Raw genomic sequence first — 16520 nt, 5'->3', positions numbered from 1 at the left:
GAAATCCCTGAGCCACCGGCTGGGTCCGGGTGAGGAAGCGAGTAAACACAGGGGAGGTATCTGGGCGCACGGGCGGCTGAGCCTGCGGGGTTTGGGGCCACGGAGCCTCGGCAGCAGGGCCGAGAGTGTGTGGGGTGGGGGGCCGTCCGCGCGGGAGAGGCAGCTGGCGGCAGGGAGCAGCCAGCGGTTGCAGGAGCCCTGCCTTGAGCGCGTTTCAGTGGGCAGACCTAGCTGGGCCCTGGGGCTGCCCTGCGGGACCAAAAGGGGACGCAGTGGCTGCATGGGCCGGGAATCGAACCCGGGCCTCCCGCGTGGCAGGCGAGAATTCTACCACTGAACCACCCATGCACCGGTGGCCGCCGCCGCCCGCCGCTGCCCCAGAGGCGCTGGCCGCCACCCGCCCGTCACTGCTCACTGCTCGCCCGTGGGCATCTCTCTGCTCCATCGGGCGGGCGACCTGAAAGCCAGGATCCGGGCGCGTGCAGGACCCCGGGGCGCGAGCCCTCGAGGGACCCCCGGGCGGCGGGACGCCGGCCCACTCGGGACGCGGCTCCCGCGCCTTCTGCGCCGACCACGGCCGCCGCGACGCTGTCGGTGCCGCCCGAGGGGCCCGCGAGCCGACGCCGTCTGGCCGGCGCGGGGATCCCTGTCAGGGCAGGCGCTGCGTGGTCGCTGCGGCCGCGCACCGACGTTCCTCTCAGCGACCGCGGAGTCCCGACCCAAAGTCCCTCTGGCGGGCTGGCTTTCCGGCCGGGGCGGGGTGGGGCGTGCGAGAGCGGGCGGGGGCCGGGACTCCGGGCTCGGGCCGTGCCGGATGCGCGAGCGTGGGAGCGCGACGCGCAGAGCGGCGCTCAGGCCCAAGGACGCAAAGGCGTGTGACACCCTGGCTCCTGCGCTCCCGAGGGGTCCGGCTCTGACGGATTGGTGGTGGTGAGGAGGGGCCCTTTGGCAGAGCGGCTCCTGGCTCGGCGACTGCAGGCTGAGGCAGCGAGCGCGCCAGGGCGAGCCTGGCTCCGGCCCGGGCAGCGGCTTTCCCCGGGAACGGGCGCGGTGGCGCCGAGGTCGGGGGCGCGGGCCGGGCGCCTGTGGGTGGGGTGGACGGGCACGCAGGGCTTCCGCTCACTCCCCAGCGGAGCACCCTTCCCGGGACGGACTCGTGCACGGAGGGCCGGTGTTGGCTGGCCAGCAGGAAGGCTGGGTGGCACGCGTCCCGGGCGGGAGGCAGGCAGGTGTGGCCCGGCCAAGGCCGCAAGGCGGTGAAGCCTCGAGGGCACGCAGCACCCCAGGCGGCCAAGGCGGGGGCTCGGCCGCCTCGGTGTGGCTGGGGAGCACAGGCGGGGCGGCCGGGCGGGCGCGGACGACAGGGTGCCGGCCGGAGGGAGAGCTGCCCGGGGCGGACGGGGAAGCAAGGCTGCGAGAGCGACTTGGCCGTTCACCAGGCAGAAGTCGGAGCGCTGGCGAAGCGAGGAGGGCTTGCCACCCGCCGCGGGGCTGCGTGCGTCGGCGCGGACGGGGGCGGGGTGGAGCGGGGCCGTGGGAGTGGGAGTGGGAGTGGGGGGATGGGCGAGGGTGGGCGAAGGGGAGGCGGGGAGGCGGGGAGGCAGGAAAACCGGCAGCTGCAGGCGCAGCCAGCTGGGGAGGACAGATGCGCTGAGAAGGACTGAAGGTTCCTGGTGTGGGCTGCAGGTGGCGGGGAGGGCGTGTGTGGAGAACGGCAGTGGCGCGGGGAGGACGGGCGCGTTTGTCGGGCGGGCCAAAAGGCTGGCTTGTCAGGAGTGGGATTCGAACCCACGCCTCCAGGGGAGACTGCGACCTGAACGCAGCGCCTTAGACCGCTCGGCCATCCTGACGGCGGGCCTGGGCGGGCGCGTGGCCGCTCGCCTGGCTGGGACCCGACGCGGCGCGAGCCCCGGCGCCCTTGGCGGGACGCGCGGTGCGCCGCGCCAGGCAGGCGGGCGGCCGTCTGGTGTGCGTGAGCGACGGAGCCGGCGCGCGGCGGCCGGCCGAGGCGCCTGGCTCCGCCGCCGGTCGCGCCCTCGCCCACGCCTGGCCCCGGACCCAGCCGGACCCTTGGCGTGCCGGCCCCTACCCACCCGCGCCTGTCCTCGCCAGACGCGGGCCGGCGGCGCGCCCACCGTGTCCTCGCAGCCTCGCGTGCCTTCTCGGGCCCCCTTCTCCCGGCGGAATGGCCGCGTTGCAGGCAAGAGGCGGCGCGCGCTAGGAGTTTCCCGTGTCCCCCGGGTCCGCGTCCCTGTCGGGGTCGGGGGCTGCCGCTCTGACTGAGGCGGCTGGTTTGGTGTGCGGTCGGGTCGGGGCCCGTGGCGGGCAGGGGGAGGCGTCGGCAGGCAGCCCGAGAGCCCGAGAGCGGCCGGGCGGCAGGGCGGTCGCCGCCGTCCTCGTTAGTATAGTGGTGAGTATCCCCGCCTGTCACGCGGGAGACCGGGGTTCGATTCCCCGACGGGGAGGCAACACACCCTTTTTGGTGGCCGCGGTCGCTCTCTGGCCCGCCGCCTGGCCCCCAAGGGCCCTTCGTCTCCTCCCTCCGCCTTTGGGCGAGGCGCCGGGGCGCCGCCCACGGCGGGGCCCGGTCTACCGACCGTCGACCCCCTCGAGCCGTGCAGCCCTCCAGCCCGAGCCCTTGGTCGTCGCCGGGCGCTCGGTCGCCACGGCGGAGCCAGGGCCTCCTTGGCGACCCCACGGCCTTGCCCGACCATAGCCGGATCTTGCGGCCCGCCCGCCCACAGTGGCTGCCGCAGTGGGCTCCTAGGCTCGCGACGCCCCCGCGGCGCGGCGCGGCACAGCGCCGGGAGGCGTGCAGGCGCGTGGGTCCCGTGTGCCCCTGTCGTCGTGGCAAGTGGCGTCGCCCAGCGCCCGGTGGAGAAGGGCTTTGGCCAGCTGGGTGCTGGCAGCTGCGAGCTGCGTGCCCCGCCTTGCCCCCCGGGGGTGAGGGCGGAGGCGTCCGCGGGCCGCGGCGGGGAGCGAAGGGCCGGAGGGCCGCAAGGGCGCGGGAGCGGCGCCCCGGGGCGGGCACGCCGGTGGACCCCGGCTGCTGCGTAGCGCTGGCGCAGATGGGGCGCCGCGCGGCTGCTGGGAGCGCCGGCGGCGGCGCAGAGCCGCCGGCTGACGGGGCGTCGGGGCAGGGATGCGGCGGCGGCGGCGGCGGCAGGAGTGTGCTGGGGCGAGCCCGGGGCCGGCGTCTGGCGGCGGCCCGGGCTGTGCAGCGTTGGTGGTATAGTGGTGAGCATAGCTGCCTTCCAAGCAGTTGACCCGGGTTCGATTCCCGGCCAACGCAGCGGGCCGACCTTTTGCTGAGTTGCAGCGCCCTCCCGGCAGGGGCGTTCGGGGGAGAGAGCGCTTGGAGCAGGGAGCCAGCTGGCCCGCGGCTTTTGGCGTGGGCGCGAGAAGCCGGCGGCGAGGGACAGTGTTTTGAGGGTGCCGAAAACAAGACGCACGCTAGGGCAGGCGGACTGACAGGGAGGGCGGGCGGGCGGGCGGGCGGGCGGCTGGACTTGCGGAGGCCGGGTGTGGGCACCAAGGTGGCATGGAGGCGCTGGGTTCAGCGGGAGCAGGCGAGGGCCGAGTCCCGGCGCTCCCTGGTGGTCTAGTGGTTAGGATTCGGCGCTCTCACCGCCGCGGCCCGGGTTCGATTCCCGGTCAGGGAAGCCTTTCTTCTTCCTCTCCGCCTGCCACCTCCCGATCTCCTCGCCGCCGGACCTTTCCACCCTTTTAGCCTACGCTGGCTCCGCGGGCCCCAGCGCTGCGACAGAGGCCCCCGGGCACCTGCACCTCCAGCCCAAGCAGGATGCAGGGCCCCCCCGCCACGGCGTCCCCGGGGGCAAACCTTTTGGTCTCGGTGGCAACCGCGCACCGCTTCCACCACGACCCGCCTGAGGCCTCCCATCCCCGGCCTCCCTCCCCCGTGAGGGGCTGCGGCTGGTGCCCCTGGAGGCGGCGGCGGTGATGCTCCCGGCCTTGTGCTGGTTCTCCTGCTGTTGGTGGTGGGAAGGAGGCGGGGTGGGAGAGGGGGGTGGGGGAGGGGTGGGGGAGGGTGGGGGGGAGGGGAGGGGGCTGCGGTGGGCGCCCGCGCCGGCCGGCAGCGGCGGTGGCGGTGGCGGTGGCGGTGGCGGTGGCCACAGCCGAAGGTGAGCGAGGGGGATCTGCCTCTGGGAGTGGGGCCGGTGGCCGCGGTCGCGCCTCCCTTCCCATGTCCCTCATGCCAGCCCCTCTCTGGGCGGCTCGGCCATTGCGCGCCCGGTCCCGGGCTGCCTGTGACCCCCGTGCGGCGCTGCTGACTCCGAGAGGGTTCTGGTCTTGAGTGGGCTCTGGGAGGCGGACCACGGCGCCCGGGAGGCATCAGTACCAGTTCAGTCGCTCAGTGCACTGCAGCAGCCCAGGCCTCCCTGTCCATCACCAACTCCCGGAGCTCACTCAAACTCGTGTCCGTCCAGTCGGTGATGCCATCCAACCACCTCATCTTCTGGCGTGTCGTCCCCGTCTCCTCCTGCCTTCCATCAGGGGCTTTTGCAGTGAGTCAGTCCTTCGCATCGGGTGGCCAGAGGATGGGAGTTTCAGCTTCAGCATCAGTCCTTCCAATGAATATTCAGGACTGATTTCCCCTACGATTCACTGGTTCGAGCTCCCGGCAGTCCAAGGGACTCTCAAGAGTCTTCTCCAACACCGCACTTCAAAAGCATCTATTCTCCGGCGCTCAGCTTCTTTATACTCCAACTCTCACATCTGTACGTGGACTACTGGAGAACCCGTAGCTTTCCCGAGAGGGAGCCGCCTCGCAGAGTCACGTCTCTGCTTTTCAATATGCTGTCTAGTTTTGGTCATAGTTTCTCTCCCAAGGAGCGAACGTCGTTTACATTTCACGGCCGCAGCCACCGTCTGCAGTGATTTGGGAGCCCCCCAAGATGAAGTCAGGCTTCAGCAATACGTGAACCGTGAACTTCCAGATGTTCAAGCTGGTTTTAGAAAGGGCAGAGGAACCAGAGATCAACTTGCCAATATCCGCTGGATCATCGAAAAAGCAAGAGCGTTCCAGAAAAACATCTATTTCTGCTTTATTGACGATGCCAAAGCCTTTGACTGTGTGGATCACAATACACTGTGGAAAATTCTGAAAGAGATGGGAATACCAGACCATCTGACCTGTCTCTTGAGAAACCTGTATGCAGGTCAGGAAGCAACAGTTAGAACTGGACATGGAACAACAGACTGGTTCCAAATAGGAAAAGGAGTACGTCAAGGCTGTACGTTGTCACCCTGCTTATTTAACTTCTATGCAGAGGACATCATGAGAAACGCTGGGCTGGAAGAAACACAAGCTGGAATCAAGATTGCCGGGAGAAATATCGATAACCTCAGATATGCAGATGACACCACCCTTATGGCAGAAAGTGAAGAAGAACTAAAGAGCCTCTTGATGAAAGTGAAAGAGGAGAGTGAAAGAGTTGGCTTAAAGCTCAACGTTCAGAAAACTAAGATCTTGCCATCTGGTCCCATCGCTTCATGGGAAATAGATGGGGAGACAGTGGAAACAGTGTCAGACTTCATTTTCTTGGGCTCCAAAATCACTGCTGATGGTGATTGCAGCCATGAAATTAAAAGACGCTTACTCCTTGGAAGGAAGGTTATGGACAACCTAGATAGCGTACTGAAAAGCAGAGACATTACTTCGCCAACAAAAGCCCGTCTAGTCAGGGCTATGGCTTTTCCGGTGGTCGTGTATGGATGTGAGAGTTGGACGGTGAAGAAAGCTGAGCGCCGCAGAATTGATGCTTTTGAACTGTGCTGTTGGAGAAGACTCTTGAGAGTCCCTTGGACCGCAAGGAGATCCAATCAGTCCATCCTAAAGGAGATCAATCCTGGGTGTTCACTGGAAGGACTGATGTTGAAGCTGAAGCTCCAGTACTTTGGCCACCTCATGCGAAGAGTTGGCTCATTGGAAAAGACCCTAATGCTGGGTAGGGTGGAGGGCAGGAGGAGAAGGGGACGACAGAGGATGAGATGGTTGGATGGCATCACCGACTCGATGGACATGGGTTTGGGTAGACTCCGGGAGTTGGTGATGGACAGAGAGGCCTGGCGTGCTGCAATTCACGGAGTCGCAAAGAGTCGGACACGACTGAGCGATTGAACTGAACTGAACAAGATGAAGTCTCTCCCGGGTTCCCTTGTGTCCCCATCCATTTGCCATGAAGTGATGGGACCGGATGCCACGACCTTCGTTTTCTGAATGCTGAGTTGTAAGCCAACGTTTTCACTCTCCTCTTTCACATTCATCAAGAGGCTCTTGCGTTCTTCTTCGCTCCCCCGGAGGCACAGGGGTGAAGATGAATGTGGACCTGTGCCGCGAGTCACACCACGGCAGCCGTGGAAGTGAGAGAGAAGGCAGATCCGGGCGGGGCGGGCCGGCCGGGAAAACCTAGCCAACCAGCCGGGAGGCGGCAGATGCGCTCGAGGCCGCGATGCCTGCCAGGGTGGACACCCCAACCGGCGTGGTATTTCCCTTGCCTGACCACAGCTCTCAGTGCTACCGGAGTGAGGCAAGATGTACCCAGGTCTCCCTCCCCCACTCCTAACCCAGGGTGGGCACTCGGGCTCGCGCGCGCATGCACACACACACACCCCCCCCCACACACACAGAGCGCCCTGTTCCACATACCCCTCACCTAGTTATGACCTCTTATAGTTTCCCATTCTCTCCAAACCGTCTATCCAGGATCCACTCCATCCCTCTCCCCAACCTGTCATCGTCTTCCCCTAGGAACTCTCCCCGAGGGTAATCGCCCACCGCAGCCTCCTCTCCGCCAGATCTTGGGCTGGTGTGTCAGCAAAGGATGTCTCGTCTGTTCAAGGACCGTGTCCTTCGCGGGGAGGGGAAGTGGACGGCCGATGAAGCGCACCAACGTGCGGCGAGGGCGGCACACTCGGGCGCGATGGGACAGAGCCGATTCCCCTGTGGCAGTGGATCCCCCGTGGCCCGACGTGTGCTTGCCGTCGCCGCAGGAGGTTTCCTCGACGCCCCTGCCGGGGCCTTGGGCGCCAGCGTGCATGGCTGAGAGTGCGGGCCGAAGGCGCTTGGGGCCATGGTTGGTGGCCGCCCCACGTGGATCAGGGAATGGGGCAGAACGATGGCAGGGAGAGGGGGCGGTGGCGAGCCGGGTGCTGGGAGGCAGGCCCAGGGGTGCTTGGGCGGGGCGTCTGCGCGGAGTGCCGGCGGGAAGGGGGAGGCGTGGGGCTGGCGGGGACCTGGCCGAAAGAAAGATCGGCAGGCCACTGGAGCGGGGCCTCTGCAGAAGCATGGGGGCGGTGGCGACGCCATGCCAGGCACATGTGTGAGGCTGGGACAGATCTGCGTTAGGGGTGGGCGTGCGGTATGGGTGGGTCGGAGGAGCCGGAGGGAGGCCCGCACTGGGGGACACCGGGGCAGGGCAGGGAAGGACAAGGACGTGTGAGAGATGGGCCGGGGCTCCAGGGGCTTGGTGGCGGGTAGATGGGGCCGAGCCTGGAGGGTGGCAGGAAAGGCAGATGGCAGGCGGTGACAGTGGGGGGGGGGGCTCCATTCGGGCGGGGTGGCGTGTCAGCGTGCGTGCCACACTGCTGCGTGGTGGTGCAGGGTGCTCAGGCTCAGCGGTGGGCTGGGGCTCTGGGCGGTGGCTGGGACGCAGGCAAGCGAACGACAGCAACGGAGTGCCAGACAGGGGCCAGACCCGGGCTGAAAGGCCTGGGCCCACCGTAGCGCCCCAGAGCCCAAAGTCACCACTCATCAGGAGCAAATGTCCAGTCTCGGGTGTGACATTGCTGGGGGTCAGGGTGGGATGGGGTGTGGTGGTAGGGAGCGGGGGTGGCCGAGATTTCGTGAGGACCGAGGAGAGCTCCCATATGACCGAGCACACCCCCTCCAGGGTACATACCTGCAGAGTACCAAACTCGGAGAGATCTAAAGGTCCCTACACCGCCATGTATGTAGCAGCAGTATTTGCCACAGCCGAGACGTGGAACAAGCCCCAGTGCCCATCCACAAATGGCGGGCACAAGAAGATGTGGCATAGATGGAGCATGGACATATCACTCGGTCATAAAGAAAGAAGGGAAGCATTGCCACTTGTCAAAAGCCACGATGGACCTAGAGACTCTTGACACTCGGTGAAGAAAGTCAGACCGAGTTGGACAAACGCATGTGGAATGTGTAAACTAATACGACACGAACCTATTTGCCGAAGAGAAACCGACTCCCAAAGAAAACCACCGTAGGGTAACGCAAGCGGTAAGGCAGCGGTGGAGGGATGGCTGTGGAGCTGCAACGAACAGATCCGCAGGACCATGTGTAAAGGGAGAAGCCACAAGCTTATCCAGTTCAACGCAGGGACTAAGAGTCAGTATCCTGTAATAACCTCCAACGGAAAAGAGTCTGAAAACACGTAGGAAATCTGAAATCTGTACATGGGAAACAGAACCGCTTTGCAGTCCGTCGGACATGAGCACACTATTGGAAACCCACTGTACTTCTCCCACAGCCGCCACTACGACATTGGAGGAAGGTTTAAAAATTAAGCTAAATCGATAGGTAACTGAGTAAGCCGGAAACAGGTGAGCTATCACGATCCCAACCCTGGGTACATATCCGTGAAAGCCGCAGCTCTGGATTCGGCAAGACACGTGCAAACCCCACGGTCACTGCAGCACCGTGCGCCACAGCCGAGGCGAGGAGAGAACCCTAGTGTCCGTCACCAACGGCTCACCCACGAAGATGCAGTACCAGAGAAAGGCAGAGAATGGGGTGTCTCTGAGCCGTCCACAAGAGACAAATAGTGTCACTGGCAGCAACAGCGGCCGGAGCTGCAGACTATTACCCTCGGTGAGGGAAGACACAGAGAAGGGCACAGATGGGTGGATTCTAAAGTGTTGTACACCTTAATCCCTGTGCCAAACAGCGACAGACACCCAGCCACAGGAAAGCAACTTGGGGCTTCCCAAGGGCAAAGTCAGGGCCGGAGGGATGAATGAGGAGCTGGGCTCCACGGATATACCGTAGTAGGACTGCATAGAAAGGAGAGGAGCCACAAGGATACACAGGATACCACAGGGAATAAGATCCAGTATCCTACCCTTCCAGAACAGCATCTGCTACTACATGGAAGTCAGTCCGTCGAGGGTCGGTCCAACGATAGGAAGAAGAAGAGCTTCCCATATGACCCAGCAAACCCAATGCTGGGTACCCATCGGGAGAAGACCAAAGCCCTAATGGGTAGAGATGCAGGCATCCCCCAGGGTCATCGCAGCCCTCTATGCCGTAGCCGGGACATGGGATACGCCCAAGTGCCCGTCGGCAGGTGGCCGGCACAAGAAGATGAGGCGTATCTGTCCCGTGGAATATGACGCAGCCATCAAGAAGGAGCAGCCTTTGCCGTGGGCCCCAACGCCAGATGGACCCACGCAAGAGTCCACTTGGTGAAGTGAGTCGGGTGGAGAGGGACAAAGCTTTGTGGAACCTAACAACTAACACAAAGGAATCCACGTGCAAAGGGGAAACCGACGTTCAGACGGTTTGGAGAAACCGTACACCGGGCTACCCAAGGGGAAAGGCAGGGGAGGGAGGAAAGTTGGAGTCGGATGGAGAGATAGGACATCCTATAGGTACAGTAGGTAAGCAACAAAGCTTTACTGTGTAGCATGCGAACTGTATTCGAATCTCGCCTTCAGCTACAATGCAAAATCACCTGAAAGAGAACAGGGGACTGAATCACTTTGCTGTGCACCTGAAACTAACCCAGGGATGTAAATCAGTTCCACCTGTGTTGGAAGAAGCAGAAAAAGGAGCAGGCCGGGGGTGGGGGTGGGGGTGGGGGTGGGGGTGGGGGTGGGGGTGGGGGTGGGGGTGGGACGGGGGAAGGCAGTCCAGTGGGACAAAAGCAAAGGCAGGTTCCTTGACAAGAGCAGGATTTGCCATGGCTGAGGGAGGAACGGGGCCTGCGGCGGGTGTTGGGGATGGGGGAGATGGGGGTGGGGCGGGGGGAGCAGGGTGGGGGGGCGATGGGCCCGGTTGGCGGAGTAGGGCGATGGTGAAGGTGCAGGCTGAGGTGGTGGTGCTCTTGGGGCAGGGCTGATGCTGAGCTGAGGCGGGCAAGAGGGTTTCAGGGGAGGGGGTGGTGTTTGAGCTGGTGAGGGCGTTGCTGGTGGAAACCTCTCTCTGCCCAGGGACAAAAGATGAATCGAGAGTACAGTCCGCCGGGAGCTGGTGGACTTCTTTGCAACTCCTCCTGCAAGGCGATGCTCCAGGGACCCTCCCGGGAAAAGGGAGGTATCCTTGCCAGATGCGGCAACTTCCTTGCCCCTGGCTGTGCAAACGTAGTGTGATTGATTTTCGGAGTGTGGGGAGAGTGAGCCAGGGAGCTTGGAGACGTGAGGAAAGGTGAAGAGGGGAGGCGGCTGGGCGCCAGCGGTGGGGTATTCCTTCCAGTGAAATCCCTGAGCCACCGGCTGGGTCCGGGTGAGGAAGCGAGTAAACACAGGGGAGGTATCTGGGCGCACGGGCGGCTGAGCCTGCGGGGTTTGGGGCCACGGAGCCTCGGCAGCAGGGCCGAGAGTGTGTGGGGTGGGGGGCCGTCCGCGCGGGAGAGGCAGCTGGCGGCAGGGAGCAGCCAGCGGTTGCAGGAGCCCTGCCTTGAGCGCGTTTCAGTGGGCAGACCTAGCTGGGCCCTGGGGCTGCCCTGCGGGACCAAAAGGGGACGCAGTGGCTGCATGGGCCGGGAATCGAACCCGGGCCTCCCGCGTGGCAGGCGAGAATTCTACCACTGAACCACCCATGCACCGGTGGCCGCCGCCGCCCGCCGCTGCCCCAGAGGCGCTGGCCGCCACCCGCCCGTCACTGCTCACTGCTCGCCCGTGGGCATCTCTCTGCTCCATCGGGCGGGCGACCTGAAAGCCAGGATCCGGGCGCGTGCAGGACCCCGGGGCGCGAGCCCTCGAGGGACCCCCGGGCGGCGGGACGCCGGCCCACTCGGGACGCGGCTCCCGCGCCTTCTGCGCCGACCACGGCCGCCGCGACGCTGTCGGTGCCGCCCGAGGGGCCCGCGAGCCGACGCCGTCTGGCCGGCGCGGGGATCCCTGTCAGGGCAGGCGCTGCGTGGTCGCTGCGGCCGCGCACCGACGTTCCTCTCAGCGACCGCGGAGTCCCGACCCAAAGTCCCTCTGGCGGGCTGGCTTTCCGGCCGGGGCGGGGTGGGGCGTGCGAGAGCGGGCGGGGGCCGGGACTCCGGGCTCGGGCCGTGCCGGATGCGCGAGCGTGGGAGCGCGACGCGCAGAGCGGCGCTCAGGCCCAAGGACGCAAAGGCGTGTGACACCCTGGCTCCTGCGCTCCCGAGGGGTCCGGCTCTGACGGATTGGTGGTGGTGAGGAGGGGCCCTTTGGCAGAGCGGCTCCTGGCTCGGCGACTGCAGGCTGAGGCAGCGAGCGCGCCAGGGCGAGCCTGGCTCCGGCCCGGGCAGCGGCTTTCCCCGGGAACGGGCGCGGTGGCGCCGAGGTCGGGGGCGCGGGCCGGGCGCCTGTGGGTGGGGTGGACGGGCACGCAGGGCTTCCGCTCACTCCCCAGCGGAGCACCCTTCCCGGGACGGACTCGTGCACGGAGGGCCGGTGTTGGCTGGCCAGCAGGAAGGCTGGGTGGCACGCGTCCCGGGCGGGAGGCAGGCAGGTGTGGCCCGGCCAAGGCCGCAAGGCGGTGAAGCCTCGAGGGCACGCAGCACCCCAGGCGGCCAAGGCGGGGGCTCGGCCGCCTCGGTGTGGCTGGGGAGCACAGGCGGGGCGGCCGGGCGGGCGCGGACGACAGGGTGCCGGCCGGAGGGAGAGCTGCCCGGGGCGGACGGGGAAGCAAGGCTGCGAGAGCGACTTGGCCGTTCACCAGGCAGAAGTCGGAGCGCTGGCGAAGCGAGGAGGGCTTGCCACCCGCCGCGGGGCTGCGTGCGTCGGCGCGGACGGGGGCGGGGTGGAGCGGGGCCGTGGGAGTGGGAGTGGGAGTGGGGGGATGGGCGAGGGTGGGCGAAGGGGAGGCGGGGAGGCGGGGAGGCAGGAAAACCGGCAGCTGCAGGCGCAGCCAGCTGGGGAGGACAGATGCGCTGAGAAGGACTGAAGGTTCCTGGTGTGGGCTGCAGGTGGCGGGGAGGGCGTGTGTGGAGAACGGCAGTGGCGCGGGGAGGACGGGCGCGTTTGTCGGGCGGGCCAAAAGGCTGGCTTGTCAGGAGTGGGATTCGAACCCACGCCTCCAGGGGAGACTGCGACCTGAACGCAGCGCCTTAGACCGCTCGGCCATCCTGACGGCGGGCCTGGGCGGGCGCGTGGCCGCTCGCCTGGCTGGGACCCGACGCGGCGCGAGCCCCGGCGCCCTTGGCGGGACGCGCGGTGCGCCGCGCCAGGCAGGCGGGCGGCCGTCTGGTGTGCGTGAGCGACGGAGCCGGCGCGCGGCGGCCGGCCGAGGCGCCTGGCTCCGCCGCCGGTCGCGCCCTCGCCCACGCCTGGCCCCGGACCCAGCCGGACCCTTGGCGTGCCGGCCCCTACCCACCCGCGCCTGTCCTCGCCAGACGCGGGCCGGCGGCGCGCCCACCGTGTCCTCGCAGCCTCGCGTGCCTTCTCGGGCCCCCTTCTCCCGGCGGAATGGCCGCGTTGCAGGCAAGAGGCGGCGCGCGCTAGGAGTTTCCCGTGTCCCCCGGGTCCGCGTCCCTGTCGGGGTCGGGGGCTGCCGCTCTGACTGAGGCGGCTGGTTTGGTGTGCGGTCGGGTCGGGGCCCGTGGCGGGCAGGGGGAGGCGTCGGCAGGCAGCCCGAGAGCCCGAGAGCGGCCGGGCGGCAGGGCGGTCGCCGCCGTCCTCGTTAGTATAGTGGTGAGTATCCCCGCCTGTCACGCGGGAGACCGGGGTTCGATTCCCCGACGGGGAGGCAACACACCCTTTTTGGTGGCCGCGGTCGCTCTCTGGCCCGCCGCCTGGCCCCCAAGGGCCCTTCGTCTCCTCCCTCCGCCTTTGGGCGAGGCGCCGGGGCGCCGCCCACGGCGGGGCCCGGTCTACCGACCGTCGACCCCCTCGAGCCGTGCAGCCCTCCAGCCCGAGCCCTTGGTCGTCGCCGGGCGCTCGGTCGCCACGGCGGAGCCAGGGCCTCCTTGGCGACCCCACGGCCTTGCCCGACCATAGCCGGATCTTGCGGCCCGCCCGCCCACAGTGGCTGCCGCAGTGGGCTCCTAGGCTCGCGACGCCCCCGCGGCGCGGCGCGGCACAGCGCCGGGAGGCGTGCAGGCGCGTGGGTCCCGTGTGCCCCTGTCGTCGTGGCAAGTGGCGTCGCCCAGCGCCCGGTGGAGAAGGGCTTTGGCCAGCTGGGTGCTGGCAGCTGCGAGCTGCGTGCCCCGCCTTGCCCCCCGGGGGTGAGGGTGGAGGCGTCCGCGGGCCGCGGCGGGGAGCGAAGGGCCGGAGGGCCGCAAGGGCGCGGGAGCGGCGCCCCGGGGCGGGCACGCCGGTGGACCCCGGCTGCTGCGTAGCGCTGGCGCAGATGGGGCGCCGCGCGGCTGCTGGGAGCGCCGGCGGCGGCGCAGAGCCGCCGGCTGACGGGGCGTCGGGGCAGGGATGCGGCGGCGGCGGCGGCGGCAGGAGTGTGCTGGGGCGAGCCCGGGGCCGGCGTCTGGCGGCGGCCCGGGCTGTGCAGCGTTGGTGGTATAGTGGTGAGCATAGCTGCCTTCCAAGCAGTTGACCCGGGTTCGATTCCCGGCCAACGCAGCGGGCCGACCTTTTGCTGAGTTGCAGCGCCCTCCCGGCAGGGGCGTTCGGGGGAGAGAGCGCTTGGAGCAGGGAGCCAGCTGGCCCGCGGCTTTTGGCGTGGGCGCGAGAAGCCGGCGGCGAGGGACAGTGTTTTGAGGGTGCCGAAAACAAGACGCACGCTAGGGCAGGCGGACTGACAGGGAGGGCGGGCGGGCGGGCGGGCGGGCGGCTGGACTTGCGGAGGCCGGGTGTGGGCACCAAGGTGGCATGGAGGCGCTGGGTTCAGCGGGAGCAGGCGAGGGCCGAGTCCCGGCGCTCCCTGGTGGTCTAGTGGTTAGGATTCGGCGCTCTCACCGCCGCGGCCCGGGTTCGATTCCCGGTCAGGGAAGCCTTTCTTCTTCCTCTCCGCCTGCCACCTCCCGATCTCCTCGCCGCCGGACCTTTCCACCCTTTTAGCCTACGCTGGCTCCGCGGGCCCCAGCGCTGCGACAGAGGCCCCCGGGCACCTGCACCTCCAGCCCAAGCAGGATGCAGGGCCCCCCCGCCACGGCGTCCCCGGGGGCAAACCTTTTGGTCTCGGTGGCAACCGCGCACCGCTTCCACCACGACCCGCCTGAGGCCTCCCATCCCCGGCCTCCCTCCCCCGTGAGGGGCTGCGGCTGGTGCCCCTGGAGGCGGCGGCGGTGATGCTCCCGGCCTTGTGCTGGTTCTCCTGCTGTTGGTGGTGGGAAGGAGGCGGGGTGGGAGAGGGGGGTGGGGGAGGGGTGGGGGAGGGTGGGGGGGAGGGGAGGGGGCTGCGGTGGGCGCCCGCGCCGGCCGGCAGCGGCGGTGGCGGTGGCGGTGGCGGTGGCGGTGGCGGTGGCCACAGCCGAAGGTGAGCGAGGGGGATCTGCCTCTGGGAGTGGGGCCGGTGGCCGCGGTCGCGCCTCCCTTCCCATGTCCCTCATGCCAGCCCCTCTCTGGGCGGCTCGGCCATTGCGCGCCCGGTCCCGGGCTGCCTGTGACCCCCGTGCGGCGCTGCTGACTCCGAGAGGGTTCTGGTCTTGAGTGGGCTCTGGGAGGCGGACCACGGCGCCCGGGAGGCATCAGTACCAGTTCAGTCGCTCAGTGCACTGCAGCAGCCCAGGCCTCCCTGTCCATCACCAACTCCCGGAGCTCACTCAAACTCGTGTCCGTCCAGTCGGTGATGCCATCCAACCACCTCATCTTCTGGCGTGTCGTCCCCGTCTCCTCCTGCCTTCCATCAGGGGCTTTTGCAGTGAGTCAGTCCTTCGCATCGGGTGGCCAGAGGATGGGAGTTTCAGCTTCAGCATCAGTCCTTCCAATGAATATTCAGGACTGATTTCCCCTACGATTCACTGGTTCGAGCTCCCGGCAGTCCAAGGGACTCTCAAGAGTCTTCTCCAACACCGCACTTCAAAAGCATCTATTCTCCGGCGCTCAGCTTCTTTATACTCCAACTCTCACATCTGTACGTGGACTACTGGAGAACCCGTAGCTTTCCCGAGAGGGAGCCGCCTCGCAGAGTCACGTCTCTGCTTTTCAATATGCTGTCTAGTTTTGGTCATAGTTTCTCTCCCAAGGAGCGAACGTCGTTTACATTTCACGGCCGCAGCCACCGTCTGCAGTGATTTGGGAGCCCCCCAAGATGAAGTCAGGCTTCAGCAATACGTGAACCGTGAACTTCCAGATGTTCAAGCTGGTTTTAGAAAGGGCAGAGGAACCAGAGATCAACTTGCCAATATCCGCTGGATCATCGAAAAAGCAAGAGCGTTCCAGAAAAACATCTATTTCTGCTTTATTGACGATGCCAAAGCCTTTGACTGTGTGGATCACAATACACTGTGGAAAATTCTGAAAGAGATGGGAATACCAGACCATCTGACCTGTCTCTTGAGAAACCTGTATGCAGGTCAGGAAGCAACAGTTAGAACTGGACATGGAACAACAGACTGGTTCCAAATAGGAAAAGGAGTACGTCAAGGCTGTACGTTGTCACCCTGCTTATTTAACTTCTATGCAGAGGACATCATGAGAAACGCTGGGCTGGAAGAAACACAAGCTGGAATCAAGATTGCCGGGAGAAATATCGATAACCTCAGATATGCAGATGACACCACCCTTATGGCAGAAAGTGAAGAAGAACTAAAGAGCCTCTTGATGAAAGTGAAAGAGGAGAGTGAAAGAGTTGGCTTAAAGCTCAACGTTCAGAAAACTAAGATCTTGCCATCTGGTCCCATCGCTTCATGGGAAATAGATGGGGAGACAGTGGAAACAGTGTCAGACTTCATTTTCTTGGGCTCCAAAATCACTGCTGATGGTGATTGCAGCCATGAAATTAAAAGACGCTTACTCCTTGGAAGGAAGGTTATGGACAACCTAGATAGCGTACTGAAAAGCAGAGACATTACTTCGCCAACAAAAGCCCGTCTAGTCAGGGCTATGGCTTTTCCGGTGGTCGTGTATGGATGTGAGAGTTGGACGGTGAAGAAAGCTGAGCGCCGCAGAATTGATGCTTTTGAACTGTGCTGTTGGAGAAGACTCTTGAGAGTCCCTTGGACCGCAAGGAGATCCAATCAGTCCATCCTAAAGGAGATCAATCCTGGGTGTTCACTGGAAGGACTGATGTTGAAGCTGAAGCTCCAGTACTTTGGCCACCTCATGCGAAGAGTTGGCTCATTGGAAAAGACCCTAATGCTGGGTAGGGTGGAGGGCAGGAGGAGAAGGGGACGACAGAGGATGAGATGGTTGGATGGCATCACCGACTCGATGGACAT

At 65.7% G+C, this 16520-nt stretch overlaps 10 non-coding genes across 10 annotated transcripts; 6 read left to right on the top strand and 4 right to left on the bottom strand.

Moving 5' to 3' along the window:
• Positions 1-277: 277 nt before the first annotated feature.
• TRNAG-GCC (transfer RNA glycine (anticodon GCC)) lies at positions 278-348 on the bottom strand. Its single transcript has one exon. It is a non-coding gene; the product is annotated as a tRNA-Gly (tRNA).
• A 1419-nt stretch (positions 349-1767) lies between these two features.
• Positions 1768-1850, bottom strand: TRNAL-CAG (transfer RNA leucine (anticodon CAG)). Its single transcript has one exon. It is a non-coding gene; the product is annotated as a tRNA-Leu (tRNA).
• Positions 1851-2393: 543 nt separating this feature from the next.
• TRNAD-GUC (transfer RNA aspartic acid (anticodon GUC)) lies at positions 2394-2465 on the top strand. The gene has a single exon. It is a non-coding gene; the product is annotated as a tRNA-Asp (tRNA).
• A 755-nt stretch (positions 2466-3220) lies between these two features.
• Positions 3221-3292, top strand: TRNAG-UCC (transfer RNA glycine (anticodon UCC)). The gene has a single exon. It is a non-coding gene; the product is annotated as a tRNA-Gly (tRNA).
• Positions 3293-3590: 298 nt separating this feature from the next.
• On the top strand, positions 3591-3662 carry TRNAE-CUC (transfer RNA glutamic acid (anticodon CUC)). Its single transcript has one exon. It is a non-coding gene; the product is annotated as a tRNA-Glu (tRNA).
• Positions 3663-10746: 7084 nt separating this feature from the next.
• TRNAG-GCC (transfer RNA glycine (anticodon GCC)) lies at positions 10747-10817 on the bottom strand. The gene has a single exon. It is a non-coding gene; the product is annotated as a tRNA-Gly (tRNA).
• Positions 10818-12236: 1419 nt separating this feature from the next.
• Positions 12237-12319, bottom strand: TRNAL-CAG (transfer RNA leucine (anticodon CAG)). The gene has a single exon. It is a non-coding gene; the product is annotated as a tRNA-Leu (tRNA).
• Positions 12320-12862: 543 nt separating this feature from the next.
• Positions 12863-12934, top strand: TRNAD-GUC (transfer RNA aspartic acid (anticodon GUC)). Its single transcript has one exon. It is a non-coding gene; the product is annotated as a tRNA-Asp (tRNA).
• Positions 12935-13689: 755 nt separating this feature from the next.
• On the top strand, positions 13690-13761 carry TRNAG-UCC (transfer RNA glycine (anticodon UCC)). The gene has a single exon. It is a non-coding gene; the product is annotated as a tRNA-Gly (tRNA).
• A 298-nt stretch (positions 13762-14059) lies between these two features.
• Positions 14060-14131, top strand: TRNAE-CUC (transfer RNA glutamic acid (anticodon CUC)). The gene has a single exon. It is a non-coding gene; the product is annotated as a tRNA-Glu (tRNA).
• The last annotated feature ends 2389 nt before the right edge of the window (positions 14132-16520 follow it).

Source organism: Giraffa tippelskirchi, chromosome 5, assembly GCF_054371585.1.
Source record: "Giraffa tippelskirchi isolate mGirTip1 chromosome 5, T2T-mGirTip1v1.2.pri, whole genome shotgun sequence".
NCBI classification, from domain to species: domain Eukaryota; kingdom Metazoa; phylum Chordata; class Mammalia; order Artiodactyla; family Giraffidae; genus Giraffa; species Giraffa tippelskirchi.
This window is presented reverse-complemented; position numbering and strand designations above follow the sequence as displayed.